A 22,083-nucleotide genomic window follows, 5' to 3' on the forward strand; every position below is an offset into this window, starting at 1 on the left:
CGGGATTGCTTGGCGAAGATAATTTACAAACATCAGTCTGGATGGATTATGACTTGCGCACAATTTTTAAACAAAGGTATGTTGTCCCGTTTAGATTTTTCATGTTCATTCTATATGCACTGTCAGCTATGATGAAGTGTAATGAATCATTGCGCCGCCAACCATGGTCCTGCGACGTCAGATATGTTGTCTATTTTTTACAAAATACTTCGTTACATGCTCGTTATTGCTTAAAGTAGTGAAATTACAGCAACGCGTTCAGGGCTCAACATAAAGGACTGCCCGGTGGCCACGGGCAAGTGTGAGAGACATTCGGGCCAGTAAAAAGTATTGATCGGGCCAGTGCTTCACCCTCAGTCACTAAAATATATTTTCATCAATGTATATTATTTAACATCTTGGAAGCAGACATTTACTTGGGTAAAACACTACGACAGAAACAATGCAATATTTTGCACAGTTTGCTGTCAGCTTAAAGGTAAGGCAGAAAAGTTGTATATGTATACAATTATATTTGACTTTTGAATTATTATTTTTAAATATGTGACACTGACATTTTTTTATTGGGGCCAGTGAGAATTTTGGCAGGGCAAGTAAAAACCTGAACCACTGGCCCGACTTGGCCAGTATAAAAAAATATTTACGTTGAGCCCTGCGCGTTACTTTGTAACGCGGTACTCCCATCACTGGTTAGTAGTCATGAAAAACAGGCTATGATGTGAACATGTGCTTAGAAATAATACCAATGTTACCTGCATGAAGTACTGCCTGTTACTTAAAGGAATAGTCTACTCATTTTCGATATTAAAATATGTTATTACCTTAACTAAGAATTGTTGATACATCCCTCTATCATCTCTGTGCGTGCACATAAGCGCTGGAGCGCGCTGCGACGCTTCGATAGCATTTAGCTTAGCCCCATTCATTCAATGGTACCATTTAGAGATAAAGTTAGAAGTGACCAAACACATCAACGTTTTTCCTATTTAAGACGAGTAGTTATACGAGCTAGTTTGGTGTTACAAAATAAAACGTAGCGCTTTTCTAAGCAGATTTAAAAGAGGAACTATATTTTATGGCGTAATAGCACTTTTGGGAGTACTTCGACTCGCCTGAAAAGTCCGCTCCCCTTCTCCCTCTCATAATGGGAGAGGGAGGGTGTTACTGCGCCGAGTGCTTACGTGCACGCACACAGATGATACAGGGATGTATCAACTATTCTTAGTTAAGGAAATAACATATTTTAATATTGAAAATGAGTAGACTATACCTTTAAACATGACATGAACGGTGTTAAACGATATGTCTAGGATGCAGCTAATGGTCATACAAACGGCTTATTAAAGTTGACTTATAAATAAAACGAAAATCACAGTGCACTGTTAATGTAAATTTTTGTTGTAACGTTATGTTAGGATATTAATAATGGGTATATCAAGGATTACAGGACATATCCTTATTTGTTCTAATGTATCGTCACTACCATCTGTTTTTTGAATTAAATTGCATCAGCATGTTCAGTTAGTTGTTCCTTCTGTTAAAGGTGTCTATGTGGCAATTGTACCAAAATGCCTACAGAGGCCGAGAATATATAGGGCAGACTATGGGCATTTAGGTCTAAGAGGCATAGAGACGCAAGTTTTTTATACTGCACTAAATTCCTTAGTTTTTAATATAAATGATAAATCTTAAATTGTTAACTTTTAACCTTATGTTACAAAAACAAGACATTTAATGAAAAATGCAAAGCACTGAAAGCACGCAAAACTGTTGCAGTAAAAATTTTATTGTACAAAAAAATTTTCAAGACATATTTGTACCCGTGTTTGAGTCAGTACAGGGACTTGGCATACTGAAGCTTCGTCAGCTGGTGTTGGTGATTTCTGGAATGGAGGATCAGGGTGGTGCTGCCCTCATGTGTGGTCTCAAGAAAAAGACAGTGTTCCCTAATGGCCAGATAAGCTATGTGGGGTTTAGACCTGCCATCGATTAAACCTTGAGACATAGCTGGCTTTTACAGCTTGTCTGGTTTCTCAAACTGGGCTACGAGATCCTCAGGAATCTTTAGCACCTCATCCACATACGGGGCCGGGTCCACAACTACCTCTTCAAATATAAGGTCCAACAGGCTGTCCAAGTAATCTTTAAAAATATTGCAATTAGCTTCTATTTTATAGTAACTGTATAGCAATGATGCACATTTCACTTTGTTGTTTAAACTATTTAGAAAATGTCTGGTTAAATACAATTTAATGTTGAAACTCACGGAAGGTTGGTTCTGCTCACACTGGCTTTGCAGAAAATAGTCTTTTTTGTATTTATGACAATTTATTTGGAATACTGCTTCACCTGCTGCTGTTGTTGCTTGAGGGCGCCCAGTGTTTTCATTAAAATGCAGTGCCGCCAGGTAGAGTCTGTAAAGGAAAAATATAAAACTTATATTAGGTTACGTGTGTCAGTGTGTGTTACAGCTGCATGATGAATTGCACGCACATCAGTAAAGTCAGCAAAGCCGGTTCCTTGATTAGTAGTAAATCACCATTACCTGCTTTCAGATGGAGCGGCATTTACTACACAGAGCCATAGTTCCCCGAAAAGCTGGGCAATATTGCACTCACAATCGTAGGCGATTCATCCACGATCATGAATGCAACATTTCACAGCCACTCTGTGTAGTAAATGCTGCTCCATCTGAAAGCAGGTGATGGCCCTTTACTACTAATCAAGGAACCGGCTTTATTGACAAGATGCGTATGACAATCCCATGCGATTAATTATGCAGTGTGTATATATTCCTTTACAATCAAGTTACCTGCATAAAATTCGGCCTTCTTAACATTAGACTGCTTACCACTAAAGAACCTTATCAATGAAATCATTACAAAGCAAAACTTGGATGCACTCTGCTTACCAGAAACCTGGCTTAAAACAGACGATTGCATTAGTTTAAATGAATCAACCCCACAAGAACCTTATTATAACCACAAATCTCGCTTGAAGGGTGGTGTTGCTACAATCGATAATAAAATATTCAAAGTAAACAATAAATCTGAACTAAAATTGAATTAATTTGACATAATGTTGTTAAACATGGAAATAACTGATCGTAAAAATAAACTGCTTTGTTTCGTCCTAGCCTCTATCTACAGACCTCCAGGTCACCACACAGACTTTCTTAAAGAAACTGCAGATTTCCTGTCTGAGCTAGTAGTAACTGTAGATAAAGCTCTTATCGTTGGGGACTGAAATATCTACAATGATAAGTCAAAAGATGCATTAGGACTAGCGTTTATCGATGTTCTAAACAAAATGTGTCAGGGCCCATGCATACCCGTAACACACATTAGACTTAATTCTGTCACTTGGGCTCAATATTAATGACATCAAAATATTACCTCAGAGCGATGCTGTTTCAGACCACAGCCCTGGAAGTGTTCTTCCATCTTAGAAATATCTCAAAAATACTCTATATACTTTCTGCATCAGATGTAGCTTATCCACGCTTTTATAACTTCTAGAATAGACTATTGTAACTCGTTACTCTGGGGATGCCATGCAAATCAGGTAAACAAGCTTGAGCTAGTTCAAAATGCAGCTGCAAGAGTGCTTACTCGAACTAAGAAGTATGACCACATAAGCCCAATTTTGGCATCTTTACACAGGGGTATGCGAGCTGCCACCAGGAGGTGTGCGAGAGTAAAAATGTAATAGCGGTCTGTTTCTTTAAGTGGGATTTTTCCATACAGCAAATTACTAAAAAAATTAACAGTAAACATTTCCTTTTAATAAAAAAATTATAATTTATTATTTTTTGATAGAAATGTAGAAGACAGCTGTTGTCTTTTTCTACGAACTGCTCTTCTGTTATGCATTCCAGCCGCTATATGCGTGCCAACGCGTTTCATTCATTATATATATATATATATATATATATATATATATATTAGGGATGTAACGATTCAATCGCGTGTCCCATTAAAAATTCCTGTCTGAAATCAATTTGAATCAAGGCTGCGATTCTTTGTTTCATGCACAGCTTGTGCATGTACTACGGCTCTGTGATCAGTAGGTGTTGTGTATTCACATAAAGAAAAGACAAAAGCACACCGAGTAACAAATAGGTCTCTTTACTCTCAACCTCAGCATGTACAACAACTTCTTCCTCCTCGCCATCCTACTTTCATATCTAGCACAATAGCTCCCTCTAGGGGACATTTATCATTCAGCAACATATAAGAGAACACAACATTTCTCTCTGACTTAATTTGTTTCCTTCTGCAGTTACAGTAAACATTGCTAAACAGTATACTTAGTATATATAATTCTCAACTAGTTTTCTTTACTTAGATTAGAAAACACAGAACAATGTCTAACAATTTCTTTTGACAAAACACTTATAGCATGAATAGCTACATGAACATCCTCTCAGGTCAAAACGACAACTTTAAACTTCTGTTTTTTTTCAATCCTTTCTTCTTTGCCTACTATGGCAGTTTAGGTTACATAGTCTTTCAACCACACTGGCTTCCTTCTACAACGTCCCTCTACTTGGTTGTTACCACTTCCAGATGGTGTAGGAGTTGATTGTTCAACGTGTTCAGGAGCCCGAGTTAATTCTGTGTTCAGTGGTGCCAAGTGAGATACGTCCCAAGTTCGTCCATCACTCAGTTCAAAACTACAGTATGTGTCTCCTTCCTTTTAAAAATCTGCATAGATTGCTGAATTTTGATTTCCCTTTTTTCACATGCACCGGTTTTCTCACACGTACAGAGTCACCTTCCTTCAGCCCTGGAGTCTTTGCTTTGCGCTTTGTATCCAGGTAAACTTTCATTTTCCTCTGTTGTTGCATCACTTTTGTTTTCAGCTTTGTCATAGCAGGTTTTTCATTACACTTTGGAAGAATTGTCAATTTTGTTCTCATTTCCTTCCAAACATCAGCTCAAAAGGTGAAATTCCTGTAGTCGCGTGAGGTGTGGGTAAGTTTGCAAAAAATCTGCAATGAATGATGTCCACGGAGCAGTCAGAATGGTCTCTTTCAGTACCTTATTCCACCGCTCCAGCTCCATTTCCTTCTGGGTGATATATAGAAGTACGGATGTGCTTTACATCTCTTTCCTGTAGGAATAGTTTGAACTCTGTTGACAGGAACTGAGGCCCATTGTCAGTAACAATCTCCAAAGGATTCCCTTTTTGGCTGAACACTGATCTCAGAAAACAGTTAATGGTAGATGCAGTCACATGAGGTGCAAAAGCAACCTCTGGCCATTTTGAATGGTAGTCAATCTATGTGATAACGTATCTACAACTAACAGGACCAATGTCGAAAGGACCCACCACATCGATGCCCAGTTTCTGCCACGGACCTACTGGATATTGGACTGGGGTAAGTGGTGCATGTGTGGTTCTAGCAGATTTATCATTGAGTTGGCAGGTGACGCAGGTTGAAATTGTGGACTGTACCTGTGAATCCATCCTAGGCCACCAGTACAACTCCCTAAGCCGTTGCTTGGTTCTCACAATGCCTTGATGGCCATCATGATATATATATATATTTATACAACAGTTCTTTCTGGTTCTCGAATCTGATTGGCTAAGAGCTATGCGGTATTGTGCTGATAACGGCACTGTAACCGCTTCACCTTTCGTATCATTCCGCCACCTAGTGAATGGAGGTCCTAAGCAAGCTCATCTCTGAATGGAAAAACACAGACGCCCTGTTTTTAAACACTCTCCGTGTGTCTCATTAGTTTACTAGTTTTCTTTTGCTTTTACTAAGTGCTCTCATTCGCAGAATTATGCGTGTGCAGCGCTACCGGACCTGATTGCGACCACTTTAGTCAATGTTTATACAGCCGCTGACTTCCCAGAAGCGGCTCATTAAGAAACGCGTCTATATTTGACGCGCACCGCGTCCAAGTCGCAGTTCAAATACAAAATTAAAGTAAAAATGAACATGCTGCATACAGCACCCGGAAACAGACATATCATTTTACCTGCAGCTTTTTCCTGTTTGGATGCTGGTCGCGCAAATTGGTCAAAAAAAAAAAGTTTTGTCAAAACATGTTTATTATTATGTTATCATGTTATTATTTTGCTTTATGGTGCTACTTAGCTGTATTTTTTAAGTTATGAAGGTTTAAATCAAAACAAACCAACTGCAGTTGAATTGATGTTAATTGGAATGCACAACCAAAAAACAAGATTTCTGAACAATTTAAAAAACGGATTTATCTCGTTTTGCAACGAAACTCTTCATATATTGATGTTTGTATATGTGGTACTAGTTAAATAAAAGATATGGAAACGGAAGACCCCCCATTTAAATTTTGAGTGTTTATACACTTTATTTTACGTAGCTTATCCCCGTGTAATAGTATGTAATTTAAATGTAATTAAGAACCTAATTCATGTAATTAAACTGTGAACTAGTGAGTTGATTCAAACTTTGTTACAGATGGATAAGGTATATAGATACACATGAAGTACACTTAAGTACACTCTAGATACACTTTATTTTACGTAGCTTATCCCCGTGTAATATTATGTAATTTAAATGTAATTAAGAAGCTAATTCACGTAAATTAACAGTGAACTAGTAAGTCGTTTCAAACTTAAGTACACACTAGATACACTTTATTTTAAGTAGCTTATCCCCGTGTAATATTATGTAATTTAAATGTAATTAAGAAGCTAATTTTTGTAATTAAACTGTGAACTAGTGAGTCGATTCAAACTTTGTTACAGATGGATAAGGTGTGTAGATACACATGAAGTACACTTAAGTACACTCTTGATACACTTTATTTTACATAGCTTATCCCCGTCCCATGTAATATTATGTAATTTAAATGTAATTAAGAAGCTAATTCACGTGAATTAACAGTGAACTAGTAAGTCGTTTCAAACTTAAGTACACACTAGATACACTTTATTTTAAGTAGCTTATCCCCGTGTAATATTATGTATTTTAAATGTAATAAAGAACCTAATTCATGTAATTAAACTGTGAACTAGTGAGTCGATTCAAACTACGTTACAGATGGATAAGGTATGTTGATACACATGAAGTACACTTAAGTACACTCTTGATACACTTTATTTTACGTAGCTTATCCCTGTGTAATATTATGTAATTTAAATGTAATTAACAAGCTAATGCATGTATTTAAACTGTGAACTATGTAACTAGTAACATATGTAGGTACTTGTTATTACATAGTACTACACAAAGTACTTTCAATATGATTACATTGTAACACATATGTAACAAGACCTTTTATTACACCAGTAGTTAGCTTTGTAACAGACTCGACCTGTTACATATGTGTAACAGTTGCAGCTTATTACATGTGCATAATTACAATCTATAAGTACATGCTGTTCCATAACTTAGTTACATATTAAGTACATCTAGTTGCATGTAATTTCACCGGCTACTACTAAGTACTTAAAGAGGTAATTACTCTGTATTAAGGACACATTAAAATAAAGTGTAACCGCCGAAAGTTTTACCTGTCATTCTGGCCGCCCTCAAATCCGTGGCGGAAGAAGTAGTTCTCAAACAAAGAGGCTTTTAAAATAACTCCGTTGTTGTTTTCTAGTTTTCGTTTTTCAAACGTGTACCGTCTAACTGTTGTATAAAAGCAATATCGCTCTCGGAGTCGTGTGATATAGCTCTATATCATCACGGCTGTGATTAGGCCAGAGGCACGAGGCCGTAGGCCGAGTGCCGGAGGCAATCACAGCCGTGATGATATAGAGCTATATCACACTCCTACTCGAGCGATATTGCTAGAGCTATATCACACTCCTACTCGAACGATATTGCTTAAATATATATATATATATATATATATATATATATATATATATATATATATATATATATATATATATATATATATATATATATATATATATATATATATATATATATATTAGGGGTGACCCCGAATAGTCGAAGATTCGATGCATCGATAGGAGAAGCCTGATTCGACTACCTATCTCACAGTCGAATCGTCGCAGATGTGTTATGAAATGAGGATCATTCAATTTTGGCCGTATATGGGTGCACACATTATCTGATTTCACATATAACAGCTTTCTCACAATATATGATTACAGCATATTATGATAATGCTGCAAATAGTATGTGAAGTAACAGCTTTCAATAAATATTTTTAAAATGCGTTAATAAATCCAACATCCCCTGTGACCAGGCTACACGGAGGTTTCTTCGTTAATAAACCATTGCCTCTTTGTTTCTACATTTAAAAGACAAAGGTGGCAATTATATTATGTCTACACTTTTCTATTCTTTTAATAATTTATTTTATTTTATTTATAAATCACTCTGGGTTATCTGATTTAACTATTTGGCTTGTGTTTTGTTTCTGTGCACTTGAGGCATTTTGCAAATTTGTTCTGCACTTTGTTACTTCTGACCTTATTTTATTTAAAAAAAATTATCTATTATAAACGTAAATTCTGATCTAATTTAAGTCTGTAAATTTTGGATTGCTTTTCGTTGTATCGATGTTGCGCGATTGCGTGCTGGCCATGCTTGCGCATGTAATTTAGCCGAACCGGCTAAGTGCTGCGTCTCATATTTAGGAGTTCATCAAACTAAACATTAAAAAACGGATTTTTTTAGACGGGTATAAGTTTTTAAAATGTATTTATCATACATTCTGGTTATCTTGTCAAAACAAAGCTTTTTATATATATCTTCCAAGGTTTTTTTCCTCCTAGGACTTTCCCATTGGGGTTTTCTCCTAGGGTTTTTTTCCACCCATCGGAGTCAGCAGACTTTGACTTAACCTTACACCCCCTTCTATACGTTACATTACTATGCTGGCTTGTTTAGTTTAATCTCAGCCGCTGTACTGTATTTTGCTACTTATGTTGTCTGTCTATTTTTCTGTATTTTCCCCTGCTTCTATTAATGTAAAGCTGCTTTGAAACAATTACTAACTGTGAAAAGTGCTATATAAATAAAATTTAATTGAAATTGAATGTCACAAACCCGCATAAATTTGTTCATCCACCCCATTCACTTCTATTGTAGGATAAAAGAATATTGAAGTAAATGGGGGCCACAAACGGTTTGGTTACAAACATTTCTCAAAATATCCTCCTGCGTTCATCAGAACAAAGACATTTATACAGGTTAGTTAGAACATGAGAGTGAGTAAATTATGACATATTTTTCATTTGTGGGTTAACTATCCCATTTAACAGGTTTCAACAGAATGAAAATGTCCCATTATTTGCATTACTAAATAAGTTTTAAACAGTCTATGTTGTTACCAGTGATGCCGGTAACGTGTTACTTAGTAACGCGTTACTCTAATTTGACCACTTTTTTTAGTAACGAGTAATCTAACGCGTTAATATTTCCAAACCAGTAATCAGATTAAAGTTACTTATCCAAGTCACTGTGCGTTACTATTTTTTAAATTTTCCTTAGTTAAATATATATTTTCTAGTATATTTCTTCTTGCGTCTCGGGAAGTGAAGTCAGGTGTGCGACAAGTCACGTTTTCAGCACGAGGACAACTCAGGTCACGTGTAAGCGACACAAACGTAAACAACGTACAATAGAGAGAGAAGAGAGATGCAGCTACAAAAACACTACGTCAAATTAAAAAAAAAAACATTTGGAGTCGCGGCATGGCAAAGACAGTCAAACTTAAGAGCAAGTCCCACCCGGTGGTGAGAAACAGTGAGCAGGAGGTCATCCACTACCCAAACAACAAAAGCTGGACTTCAGTGCAAAACCAGTAAGTGTGGGAGAGTTGAAGAACGAAAGTAACAAAGCGTTTTTCTCCGAGCCCTGATAATAACATCTGCATCTCACTTTGACAGCATATTAGCACATAACCTCTGAAGAGTTGTCAAATATCGCGTTATTTACTCACCGATTTCCACGTGTAGATCCAGAACTGTGTTTTCAACCATGATAAGTATATTCCAAAAGCGGTCTTTTTTTCTTACAACGCGTTGTGTTTCTCGTTTCATGTGTTACAATACTGATAAATCTACAAGGTATTTACTATATAACATCCTGAAGACTTCTCAGTTTTTCAAAATAAAAGTAAGTCGAGTTTAAACTTTACTTCTTTTATTTTGTGAGTAGATCCTGTCGGGTCAAAAGGAACACTGGTTAGTTTTGTCCCGCTGGTAATACTGTGTATAATATGTTTAAAAAATTTATATTATTCTAATTTGATTTAATTTTATTTTCATAGTGTTTAAACTATTGAATTTTTTTTGTCTCAGCAATTTAAGTTTGTACTGTTGGTTGCTTTTGAAACATTTGATAACTGAAATTTAAAATAAAAATGTAATTTAATTATTTTTTACAAAGATAAATAACAAAGTAAGTTTGCAGTTACATATTAAAGAGGTCATAATCATATATATTTAATAAAAACAAGTGTAACACAAAAATCTATTGTGTAACAATTCAGTACTCTTGTTTAAAGTGAAATTATACAGAAGTCGTTTTGCATTTGTTCAAAATTCCAGCTGGTTTTGATAGACCACACTTGTGAGTTATTGACCACAGCAAACATATATCTCTTTCTAAAACATTAGCTTTTAAAATTAAGTTTTTCTGAAAATGGCCCCTGCTCTTCCCTATTTATGTTAAGTGAAGTCAAGAAAGACTCATATATATATATATATATATATATATATATATATATATATATATATATATGGGCCATTCTACCGAATTGGTGCAAATTGACACTTCAAAACTTCTTGAAAAAAGTGTGTTTTTTCCTGCAAGCTTTGTAGACATAAACATAGTAGAACATCTAAGGAACATTAATCTACTGATTGGACACTTTAGTTTCCTTGCATGTTTTTATACAGTTTCGAAATGTTTTCTCTCTCCCAAAATTTGTCACTACCGAAACACAACAACATTTGATATAAAAATAAGGTTTTTAATAGCCTATTCTGATTTTCTTTACATTAACCTTCTAAATATATTTTGTACATTTTTTTAAAGACAGTGTCATGGGTATATTGGTTAGAAATATTATTTTAACAAAACTATAAGAGTGGTTCATCAAATTAAATGAATTTTGAAAGCAATATTTCTCTGTAATTGCCATACATGCACTGATACAGTTTTCATATTCAAGGATTCATTAGTTTAAATTTTTATCTAACTATATAAAATTATGTCATCTTTTCTGATAACAAAACCTATTTTATTTTTCCAGAACATTATTTGTTTCGGTCGTGACATCAAATGTTCGGTAGTGACGACCACATTGGATTGTCCATATTTTGTGTAAAAAAAAGTAATTAGTTAGTCAAAAATGGTTGGCATTATGCAGTCAAAACATACAGCACAAAGAATATCTAACGCAACACCACATAAAAGCACTTTGCACTGAAATTACGCTGAAGAGATGGCGGATAGTTCAGACCTTGAAGGGATGCAAGATGCTGTGTTGATTTTCACATCTCTTGAGAAAAAGATGACAATGTATGTCCATATAAAACTTCAAGCCCACAGTATAAACTACAGAATTTGGTGTGTGTGCACCCATGTCCATCTGTAATGTTGGTGTACACATGTGTGCCTGTTTTTCCATTACACATTCTAACTTCTCTAAACCTCCTTAACTGATTCTCTTGTTGCTGAGTTTTACTTTTTGAGTTTAAAGTAAACTTAATTTTTTATTTGATTTGAGGTAGGTTGAGTACATTTTCATATAAAAGAACTAGTGATAGACCGATATATTGGCCGATTTTTGCGAGTTTTATGTGTATTGGCATTGGCCGATTTGTGGCTGCTGTGTTCACAGAGTTTTTCCAGCATTATTTACACACAGAAATATAGTTTTTTAAGTTAAATAAAAGTTACTTTTTTAAATTGAGACTTATAAAAATGACACGATGATGCCAAATGTTACAAGTAAACTAAGTGAGCAAAATAAGTATCGGCTCAAGTAAATAGACTCTCTTAGTCTGTCCGCTTTACTTTCATCTTTCCGTCTATGCATGTTGGTGATTCCTCTCTCTCTGTAGCTATCTCTACAAATGAACCAAAGATATTTACATTTACATTATTAGTGTGAGCCTGCCATGTCTACACTTAATTATGACATGTCAATTTACAATGATACTGATAAGTGCTATCTGTAATGTCATTTATATAAAGCAATCAGTCAAAGTCCCGCTAAATTAGCGCAGAAAGTTTTCCTAGAGACCAGAGGTAGAATCATTTATATCAATAATGAGTCAAGCTACTACTGTATGAATTAATTAAATTAATCTGGCCTAGTTCATTTTATCTTAGTTTTTAGTCCTAGTCAAATCACGTACAACATTACAGAAATATGACTGACAAATTATTTGTACTGAAAAATAATATATGTGCAGTTGAAAGTTTCTATTTATTAATTAAAATAAAGAAATAAGTGTCATTTTGTCACTACCGAAACAATCACGTCACAACCGAAACGTCAACAAATGTTTCGGTTGTGACTGTTTCGGTAGTGACGATTTAAGCTAACTTTGATCCTACTGCTAAGATGCTAATCAGTACGTAGTTAGCTAGCACAGTTCTCGACATTGAAACATGAGTAAAACCTAAATGACCAGTAGAAAAAATCAAAAAAACTGAATCAATCATTGAAAATGTGTGATCGGTAGTGACATTCATAAATGTCACACACTGATTTCCAAACTTTTGATCACATTTACTTCAAAACCATGAGACTGATCTAATCACCATGTCATCACAGGAAAGAGAGGCACAGACAAAGTTTCTGGTTCAAAATGGAGGGGAGTGGCTTAAAGCATTATTATATTATTGACCAAACTATGCAATGTTTCGGTAGTGACGTGAAAATGCGGGACAGTGTTTTTTTTACATGATTTTACATGATTTTTAACTGAAAATATCCAATAAATATATTTTTGGTTTTAATTAACAAAAGTATTCAAAGTGATACTTCTTAAAACAATGATAAAAAAAATTACAAAAATTATTTCATATTTTTTTTCGTATGGTGAAATTCAGACCTTGGGGTTTGGGACAACCACCTCTCAATTGAAAGCACCATATAAATGATGATATTTTATATATAAAGCCTGCCGCTACCTCAAATATTACTTTGGGTTTTGATTGGTATTTGCTTATATTTTTTTATTATCAAACATTTTCCTACATTAATGCTTTTTAAATTAGTTTTTTGGTTCCGGGACAGCAATTTGCACGAATTCGGTAGAATGGCCCATATATATATATATATATATATATATATATATATATATATATATATATATATATATATATATTTTTTTTTTTTTCGTTTTTTAAAACACAACAGTTCAACTTAAAATGTCAGGAGATACATTGTTGACGTTACTGTTAAAAATGCACTCCCAATAAGGTGAGTGTTGGCAAAACTGGTTGTCATTTTTAATGTTGAGGCAGTGGGGGTGTTGGCAGCTACTGGAATGTAACTAACAAAGTAACTTGTAATCTAACTTAGTTACTTTTAAAATCAAGTAATCTGTAAAGTAACTTAGTTACTTTTTAAAGGAGTAATCAGTAATCAGATTACTTTTTCAAAGTAACTGTGGCATCACTGGTTGTTACACTCACCTGAACAAGTTGCAGATCAATAATAGGACTGGTCCTCAGGTCCATCACCGTGTAACTGCCAAACTTAGCAGAATGTCCTTTAAAAATAAACATCCTTTGTAAGGTTTTGTTCTGTGTTTTCTTGTATTCTGTGTATTTTTGTATTTTGGACTTTTATTTTGACATCCTGTTCTGTTCTGGCTTTTATTTTGATATTCATCATGCCATGTCACAGTTCACACTTCCTGTCTGTCTGTATTTAAGCACTTCCTGTATAGCTGTTCCGGGCTGATTATTACATCGCCAATACCTGTCTGTATATCTGCCTGTATTCTGTTATCTGTTTATCTGTTACCTGGATCTGCCTGTGTTTTTGACTTCTGCCTGTATTTTGGATTTTATGCCTGTTTGCCGCCTGCCCTGATATATTTTGCCTGTCTTTGGATTTACGATTGTGGATTACCCTCTGGATTTGTTTGCTGGCCCTTTTTGGGATTTTACAATAAAACACCTTTTGCACATGGATTCACTTCTTCATCGCTTTCTTTAAAGCAACCCGTTTACAGAATAATCAGCCATAACCCGGAATCCAGCAAAGGTCAGTAATCTCCCACCAGCACCACGAAGCCTGTTTTTTCCCTGCTTGCACTACGCCAGAACCACCGGTCCATTGAGGATTTTGTAAGTGACTTTTTGGATATAAGTAATCAGGTACATTATGATGAGGACACTTTAAAACCCATTTTTTATAATGCTCTTGACGAATGGTTGCGCTTGTGTATGCCTCATGATATGTCTGCCTGGTCCCTGGAGAGTTATATTGACTTTGCCCTGTTATTGTGTGGCTCACCATTCACTGTGGGTGTTGCAGATACACCTTCAGAGAATATACACAACACAACAAGCCATGTCATGCCTGTTCTGCCCAAGCCTGTACAAGTCATGCCTGTTAACAAAATGGCCGCCACCATGCTTGCTCCCAAAATGGCCACCACCCTGCCTGTCCCTAAAATGGCCGCCACCCTGCCTGTTCCCAAAATGGCCGCCATCCTGCCTGTTTCTACACCTGCACCTGTTTGTGAGAGAGCTACCGTCATCCCAGCACCTGTGCTTCAGAGAGCTATCGTCACTACCACACCAGCGCTTAGGAGAGCTATTATTCACCCTGCACCTGCCGTGAAGATGGCCGCCATGCCTGAATCTTCCCCTGAGGTATGTCTCCTGGATTATAGACTCTCAGAATTTGCCATAGCCCTGTGGTGCGTTTTGTCTGCCGTTTGCTCTGGTATTTCCCATGTTCCTCAAGACCCTGAACCTGAACCCCTGGACTCATTTGATCTGCCTGATTCATCCGACTCATCCGATTCATCCGACTCATCTGATCTGCCCGAGTCATCCGATCGCCCCGACTCATCCGATGTGCCCGAGTCATCCGATCGGCCCGAGTCATCCGATCTGCCCGACTCATCCGATCTGCCCGACTCATCCGATCTGCCCGACTCACCTGATCTGCCCGACTCACCTGATCTGCCCGACTCACCTGATCTGCCCGACTCATCTGATCTGCCCGACTCATCTGATCTGCCCGACTCATCTGATCTGCCCGACTCATCTGATCTGCTCGACTCATCTGATCTGCCCGATTCATCTGATCTGCTTGACTCATCTGATCCGCCTGACTCACCGGATTTGTCTGTCTGGCCTGATTCACCGGTCCAGTCTAATTCATCTGATTCACCTGGCTCAACTGACTCATCTGATTCGTCTGGTTCACCATCTGGGACATCGCCACCTTGGACTGTGGAAGCTTTCCCAAGTTTTTTTTTTGGGGGGGGTAGTACCCGGACACAGGAAGGAGGCAGAGGACACCGAGGCGGAGACCGAAGTGGACTCTGATCCCTCCTCTCCTTGTGTTACAGGTCTATCCCTACCTCATGACCTAGCTTCATGTTTACCCCTTGATCCTGCTCCATGCCTGCCCCTTGATCCTGCGCCATGTCATCTGATAAATTTAAGAGCAATTCAAACGGAAAACAACCTTCACTGACATATCTTAAAATACATCAGTGCCCTTTGTTTTGCCTCAAACTGCACAAAAGAAAAGTTTTTGGTAAGGCATGTTTGTTAAAACTAGTTATATTTCCTTATTAATCTGCCCGACTCATCTGATCTGCCCGACTCACCTGATCTGCTTGACTCATCTGATCCGCCTGACTCACCGGATTTGTCTGTCCGGCCTGATTCACCGGTCCAGTCTAATTCATCTGATTCACCTGGCTCAACTGACTCATCTGATTCGTCTGGTTCACCATCTGGGACATCGCCACCTTGGACTGTGGAAGCTTTCCCAAGTTTTTTTTGGGGGGGGTAGTACCCGGACACAGGAAGGAGGCAGAGGACACCGAGGCGGAGACCGAAGTGGACTCTGATCCCTCCTCTCCTTGTGTTACAGGTCTATCCCTACCTCATGACCTAGCTTCATGTTTACCCCTTGATCCTGCTCCATGCCTGCCCCTTGATCCTGCTCCATGTCTGCCCCATGACCCAGGTCCAAGCCTGCCCCATGACCCAGGTCCAAGCCTGCCCCATGACCCAGGTCCAAGCCTGCCCCATGACCCAGGTCCAAGCCTGCCCCATGACCCAGGTCCAAGCCTGCCCCATGACCCAGGTCCGCATCTGCCCCATGACCCAGGTTCGCATCTGCCCCATGACCCAGGTCCGCATCTGCCCCATGACCCAGGCCCGCATCTGCCCCACGACCCAGGCCCGCATCTGCCCCACGACCCAGGCCCGCATCTGCCCCACGACCCAGGCCCGCATCTGCCCCACGACCCAGGCCCGCATCTGCCCCACAACCCAGGCCCGCATCTGCCCCACGACCCAGGCCCGCATCTGCCCTACGACCCTGGACCATCCTGGCCTTATGACCCAGGACCGCTCCTGAACTGCCCTGCCTTGCCAAGAGGTCCTGGCCCGCCCGCCCACCCTCTATTTGGACTTAATTATTTGAATGTTGGGCTCCGGGAGTCGCCCTTTAGAGGGGGGGTTCTGTAAGGTTTTGTTCTGTGTTCTGTGTATTTTTGTATTTTGGACTTTTATTTTGACATCCTGTTCTGTTCTGGCTTTTATTTTGATATTCATCATGCCATGTCACAGTTCACACTTCCTGTCTGTCTGTATTCAAGCACTTCCTGTATAGCTGTTCCTGGCTGATTATTACATCGCCAATACCTGTCTGTATATCTGCCTGTATTCTGTTATCTGTTTATCTGTTACCTGGATCTGCCTGTGTTTTTGACTTCTGCCTGTATTTTGGATTTTATGCCTGTTTGCCACCTGCCCTGATATATTTTGCCTGTCTTTGGATTTATGATTGTGGATTACCCTCTGGATTTGTTTGCTGGCCCTTTTTGGGATTTTACAATAAAACACCTTTTGCACATGGATTCACTTCTTCATCGCTTTCTTTAAAACAACCCGTTTACAACTTTGTTTGATTTGTTTTACATTCCATATGTCATTGTATGATGTCTTGTCTTCATAGCAAATTCTAAACTAAGACATGTGCTCAGGATTATTTACCTGGTGAGTCAGCCCTCATGTCACCTCTTAGGACAATGTTCTGCTGTTAACTGAGCTGCTGCAACATGCCATCCTGTGCTGTCTTCCAGCTATGTACAACTGCAGGCTCAATGTACATCCTGGCATGTCTTCGGAAGGTGTCATAGCGGGGCATTTTTAGTTGCCCAGAAGATCTGATTCAGAAAGAGAGGAGTCTTTTATTCATTTTGTCCTCAGTATGTTCATTTTCATTCATACATGTAGTTCTTTGTGTTAAAAATCAAAGTCTATTATACAGGCTATACAGGGAAATCATTATCACACACCTTTTCACGTTTGAAGAAAGATGCACCAGTGGCATATACTGCAACAGACAGCTGGAGATTCCGTACAGGAGTGGTTCCAATAATTGGCTGACTATTCCATTTTCTAGAAAACTCACAGTGTGGGCACTGTTGTAACACAGAGAGGAATGTGCCAACCCTTATTGTCTGCACATCTGAAAGCCGCTGGCATATAGGGAACTACTCAAAGAGCTCCAGCAGAGTTTTCATAGACAATGGGGGCCCTATTTTAACGATCTGAAACGCAAGTGCGAAGCGCAAAGCGCAAGTGACTTGTGGGCGGATCTTGGGCGCTGTTGCTATTTTCCCGGCGGGAGAAATAACTTTTGCGCCAGGCGCAAATCAATAAGGGGTTGGTCTGAAGTAGGTTCATTATTCATAGGTGTGGTTTGGGCCAATCAGAACGCTATCCAACATTCCCTTTAAACGCAAAGTTCCATGGCGGGTTGCTATTATTATGATGGATTTACCAGGCGCACGCCAGCAGCGGTTCACTGCAACCCTATATCACGAAATTACGTGACTATTTCACATATGGACCAATGTGAAAATGTCATGTTTTGCCGCGTTTAAGCATGAGCATGTCACGCTTTTCTGTTTGTGTCACTGTCACGTATTGGTTACTCAACTTTTTTGTCCTATTTTCAAACCATTGTCACTTCGATTTAGGGTTAGATTTGGTGCTTGCGTTATATGTCACTTTAAGTATTTGTCACTTTAAGTATTGGTTTATAATGGGGATAGGAGAAACCCACCCAAATCAGCGTAGGTTAAACAGGCGTGAGAGGAAATAGCCACAATTGTCTCATCAGCTGGCATCCCCATCGTTGCGCCAAGCGCTACAATGATGTCAGGAGATGGGGGAATCCCAAGCTTGCCAGCATAAATCAGGCATGCCGTGTAACGGGAGGTGGATCTGCCTCTACACATGACCTGACGCCAGCAGAGACATCGCTGTGTCCACCCTCACCGCTGAAAGGGTTTGGGGGCTTTGAAATCGGACCCAAGAAACGCAAGCAAGGTCCAACCCCAATGTACACTTACAAATCAAGTTCATATACATTAAGGTTTCTTATGAAATTTTTTTAATGATTATTTACATAAAATAAACGTAATACTGCCACACAACAAACTTATGAATATATTTTAATCGCTATTTGCACGAGAATTTTTTAACGCAGCCACACAATAAATAAAAACTATGACCACAATGCTCACCACTATGATTTCCCTTATCTCATGTGTTAATATTTTTTATTGTAACAATTTATGATTTGCAAAAATAACTGTTGCATCTGTGAAGATTAGATAAGCAAAGTGTGTGCACGTTGTGCACGCTATACATTATGGTCAAGCATGCGCCCTTAAAATAGCATAATGAACCACACGCAACACGGCACTGACTTTAGACTTTTTTTTGGTCAGTGGCGCAATTGTTTTTTGAAACTGCAAAATAGCATCAGGGATGGTTTACGCCGGAACACGCCTCCTTTTTTGCGATGAACCGCCCAGGGAGCGCAAGTTCATTCCCTTTTGCCGACGTGCGTCTGTGGAGGGAAAAACCCGCTGTGCGCCGGTGCAAAATACGATTGATACATGCGTCACTGACAAAGTCAATTGCGCTGGGTGCAAGATAGGGCCCTGGGTCACATTCACTAATAATTGCTTATGTTTTTCGTATTTATACGCACACTTGAACTTCTCACAAAATCTTTCCACCTAATTCACAACACGTGCATACACACATGAGTTTGTTCTTATACTTGTTCTTGTTCTTATGTCATTTTGCTGAACTATAAACACTACTCCCCTGCTTTAACACATGAGTCAGATTTGGTGAACTTTTACTTCAAAACTCTACACACAAATCCCTACATTTCTCAGTGCTTACACCATCTGGTCATATGGAAAGCACTAGCATTCAATACGGTTCACTCTAGTCAGCACAGGCTCAATTAGCAAACAATTACCAAGGTGGAAACACTATGGGGCGGTTTCCCGGACAGGGATTAGACTACTCCTAGACTAAAATAAATTTAAGAGCAATTCAAACGGAAAACAACCTTCACAGACATACAGGCCCGGATTGGCCATAGGGAGAACCGGGAGGATTCCCGGTGGGCCGGTCTGTTTTTTTTGGCCACGAGGGCCGGTGTTGTCATGCCACCGGGAAGACGCGTATTTGCGGGTGAGAGATGTCCCCGCCGCTTTATGCACAAGTTGATTGTGTCCCGAATCCCGACCATTTATTGGAAGAATTCTTGCATTAGGGTTCATTGACATTTAAAACGCATGGGAAACGCTGGACGTGCCGCTGTCTTCTGGTTTTCAAAGCGCTTACTTGAACACGAGTTTTGTTTCAGACGCGTCTATATTGAGTGCGCTTGCCGGCCGCGCGTCTATATTTTAAATAAACTTGAGCGCGTCTTTTGAGTGCGCTTGCCGGCCGCGCGTCTATATTTTAAATAAACTTGAGCGCGTCTTTTGAGTGCGCTTGCCGGCCGCGCGTCTATATTTTAAATAAACTTGAGCGCGTCTTTTGAGTGCGCTTGCCGGCCGCGCGTCTATATTTTAAATAAACTTGAGCGCGTATTTTGAGTGTGCTTGCCGGCCGCGCGTCTATTATATTTTAAATAAACTTAAGCGTCTTAATACAAACGGGCTGGCCTCTAAAAGGAAAATAATTTACAAAACATATTTTTTTATCCAAGTCATAGATGAATTCTCTATGAATAGTCATTATTCATCGTTTATTGCAAGAGGAACAAAAATCTATTTGATGCAAAACTCATTAGTTTATTTGAAAAAAGTGGTTTCAAAAGTATATCCAGGATGTTTCTTTTAACACAATAGGCCTACGTTATTTAGCAATAGACATGATCTAAGTACTAAAAAAAAGATACAGATTTTTTCCATTTGTTTCCAATGCATACTTGATAAATCTTGCTTGTATATTGTATATCAGGGGTTTCCAAACGTTATCAACCCAACAGTTAATCTCAAGACTCACCATTTTTTAGAAATGGAAATATAGAGGAAAACACAAACACGTTTTTTTCCTTTAGTTTTTGAATAACTTTACTTTAGTAATATTATGGTCTTATGGTAGGGCTGCATGATTATGGCAAAAATTATAATTGTTTACTGCATTTGCACGGAATATGAAATTATATATTTGAAAAATACAGTGAATTGCAAGGCTGCAGAGAACAGTGCACTACTGCAGACTTATACTACTGAGGGTTTAAAGATATTATTTAAATAGTCAGTTGTGAACTAAAGTGGGCCGGTCTAAGGCATGAAACTCCAGGGCTGAAAATGAGTCCCACTCCGGCCCTGCTGACATCTCTTAAAATACATCAGTGCCCTTTGTTTTGCCTCAAACTGCACAAAAGAAAAGTTTTTAGTAAGGCATGTTTGTTAAAACTAGTTATATTTCCTTATTAAACTAAGGCCTAGTCCTGGCTTAAGCTAATTCTTGTCCGGGAAACCGCCCCTATAAGTCAAACACAGAGAGGAATGTGCCAACCCTTCTTGTCTGCACATCTGAAACCCGCTGACATATAGGGAACTTCTCAAAGAGCTCCAGCAGACAATGGGGGCCCTATTTTAACGATCTGAAACACAAGTGCGAAGCGCAAGTGACTTTATGAGCGGATCTTGGGCGCTGTTGCTATTTTCCCGGCGGGAGAAATAACTCTTGCGCCAGGCGCAAATCAATAAGGGGTTGGTCTGAAGTAGGTTCATTATTCATAGGTGTGGTTTGGGCGTAACGTCAAATAAACCAATCAGAACGCTATCCAACATTCCCTTTAAAGGCAAGGGTGCAAGTTCCATGGCAAACAATTAGCAATTAGCAAACAATTACCAAGGGGGAAACACTATAAGTCAAAATTAAACACACATCAATCAGATCCTTCAATAGATAGATAAAAGGGCCTGAATCAGTTCACTGAGCTTAGGAACAATTGATCCACAGAGAAATGAAGGAATAGGTCGAGGTGAAGGAGGAGGAAGAGGAGGAGGGAAGGGAGGAGTCAGAGACGGGGGAAAAGAAGGAGGACGTGGTGAAGGAGTAGGAAGAGAAGGAGGACATGGTGAAGGAGGAGGCTATAAACTACAGACTACAGACAGGCTATAAAAATCGCCAGATCTACGTATCTCAGCAATCTTATTAAAGAAAATCATAATAACCCTTGCTTCCTCTTTAGCACAGTTGCGAAACTGACTAGAAATAAAGAACAAACAGAACCCACTAATAAACTCCCACACAATAGTAACGACTTCATGAACTTCTTTACTAAGAAAATTATGATTATAAGGGAAAACATTGTAGGTACCCAAGCAGCCACCACTCTACCCAGTAATACATTTAACGCTTGCCTACCATACGAACATCTTGAGTCATTTAACCCTACTACAATAGATGAGCTATCTAAATTAGTAGCATCATCCAAATCATCGTCCTGTATATTGGACCCTGTTCCCACAAAATTACTCAAAGAGGTATTCCCTATAGTGTCTAACCCAGTACTAAATGTCTTTAACTCATCATTAGAATTA

At 38.7% G+C, this 22,083-nt stretch overlaps 1 protein-coding gene and 1 long non-coding RNA gene across 5 annotated transcripts in view; both read right to left on the minus strand.

The window, feature by feature from the left end:
* ddhd1b (DDHD domain containing 1b) overlaps nucleotides 1-22,083 on the minus strand; it is a 269,259-nt gene that overhangs the window by 54,165 nt on the left and 193,011 nt on the right. The window lies entirely within an intron of this gene.
* LOC141350392 (uncharacterized) lies at nucleotides 1,771-22,072 on the minus strand. 2 transcript variants are annotated; one of them, XR_012358493.1, is made up of 5 exons: nucleotides 17,503-22,072; nucleotides 17,198-17,370; nucleotides 13,637-13,713; nucleotides 2,267-2,414; nucleotides 1,771-2,142 (listed from the first exon to the last, which is right to left on the minus strand). It is a non-coding gene; the product is annotated as an uncharacterized lncRNA (long non-coding RNA). The 2 variants fall into 2 exon arrangements; XR_012358492.1 differs by having other exon boundaries at nucleotides 17,198-22,072.

The sequence above is a fragment of the Misgurnus anguillicaudatus genome, chromosome 18 (assembly GCF_027580225.2).
Source record: "Misgurnus anguillicaudatus chromosome 18, ASM2758022v2, whole genome shotgun sequence".
Taxonomy (NCBI): domain Eukaryota; kingdom Metazoa; phylum Chordata; class Actinopteri; order Cypriniformes; family Cobitidae; genus Misgurnus; species Misgurnus anguillicaudatus.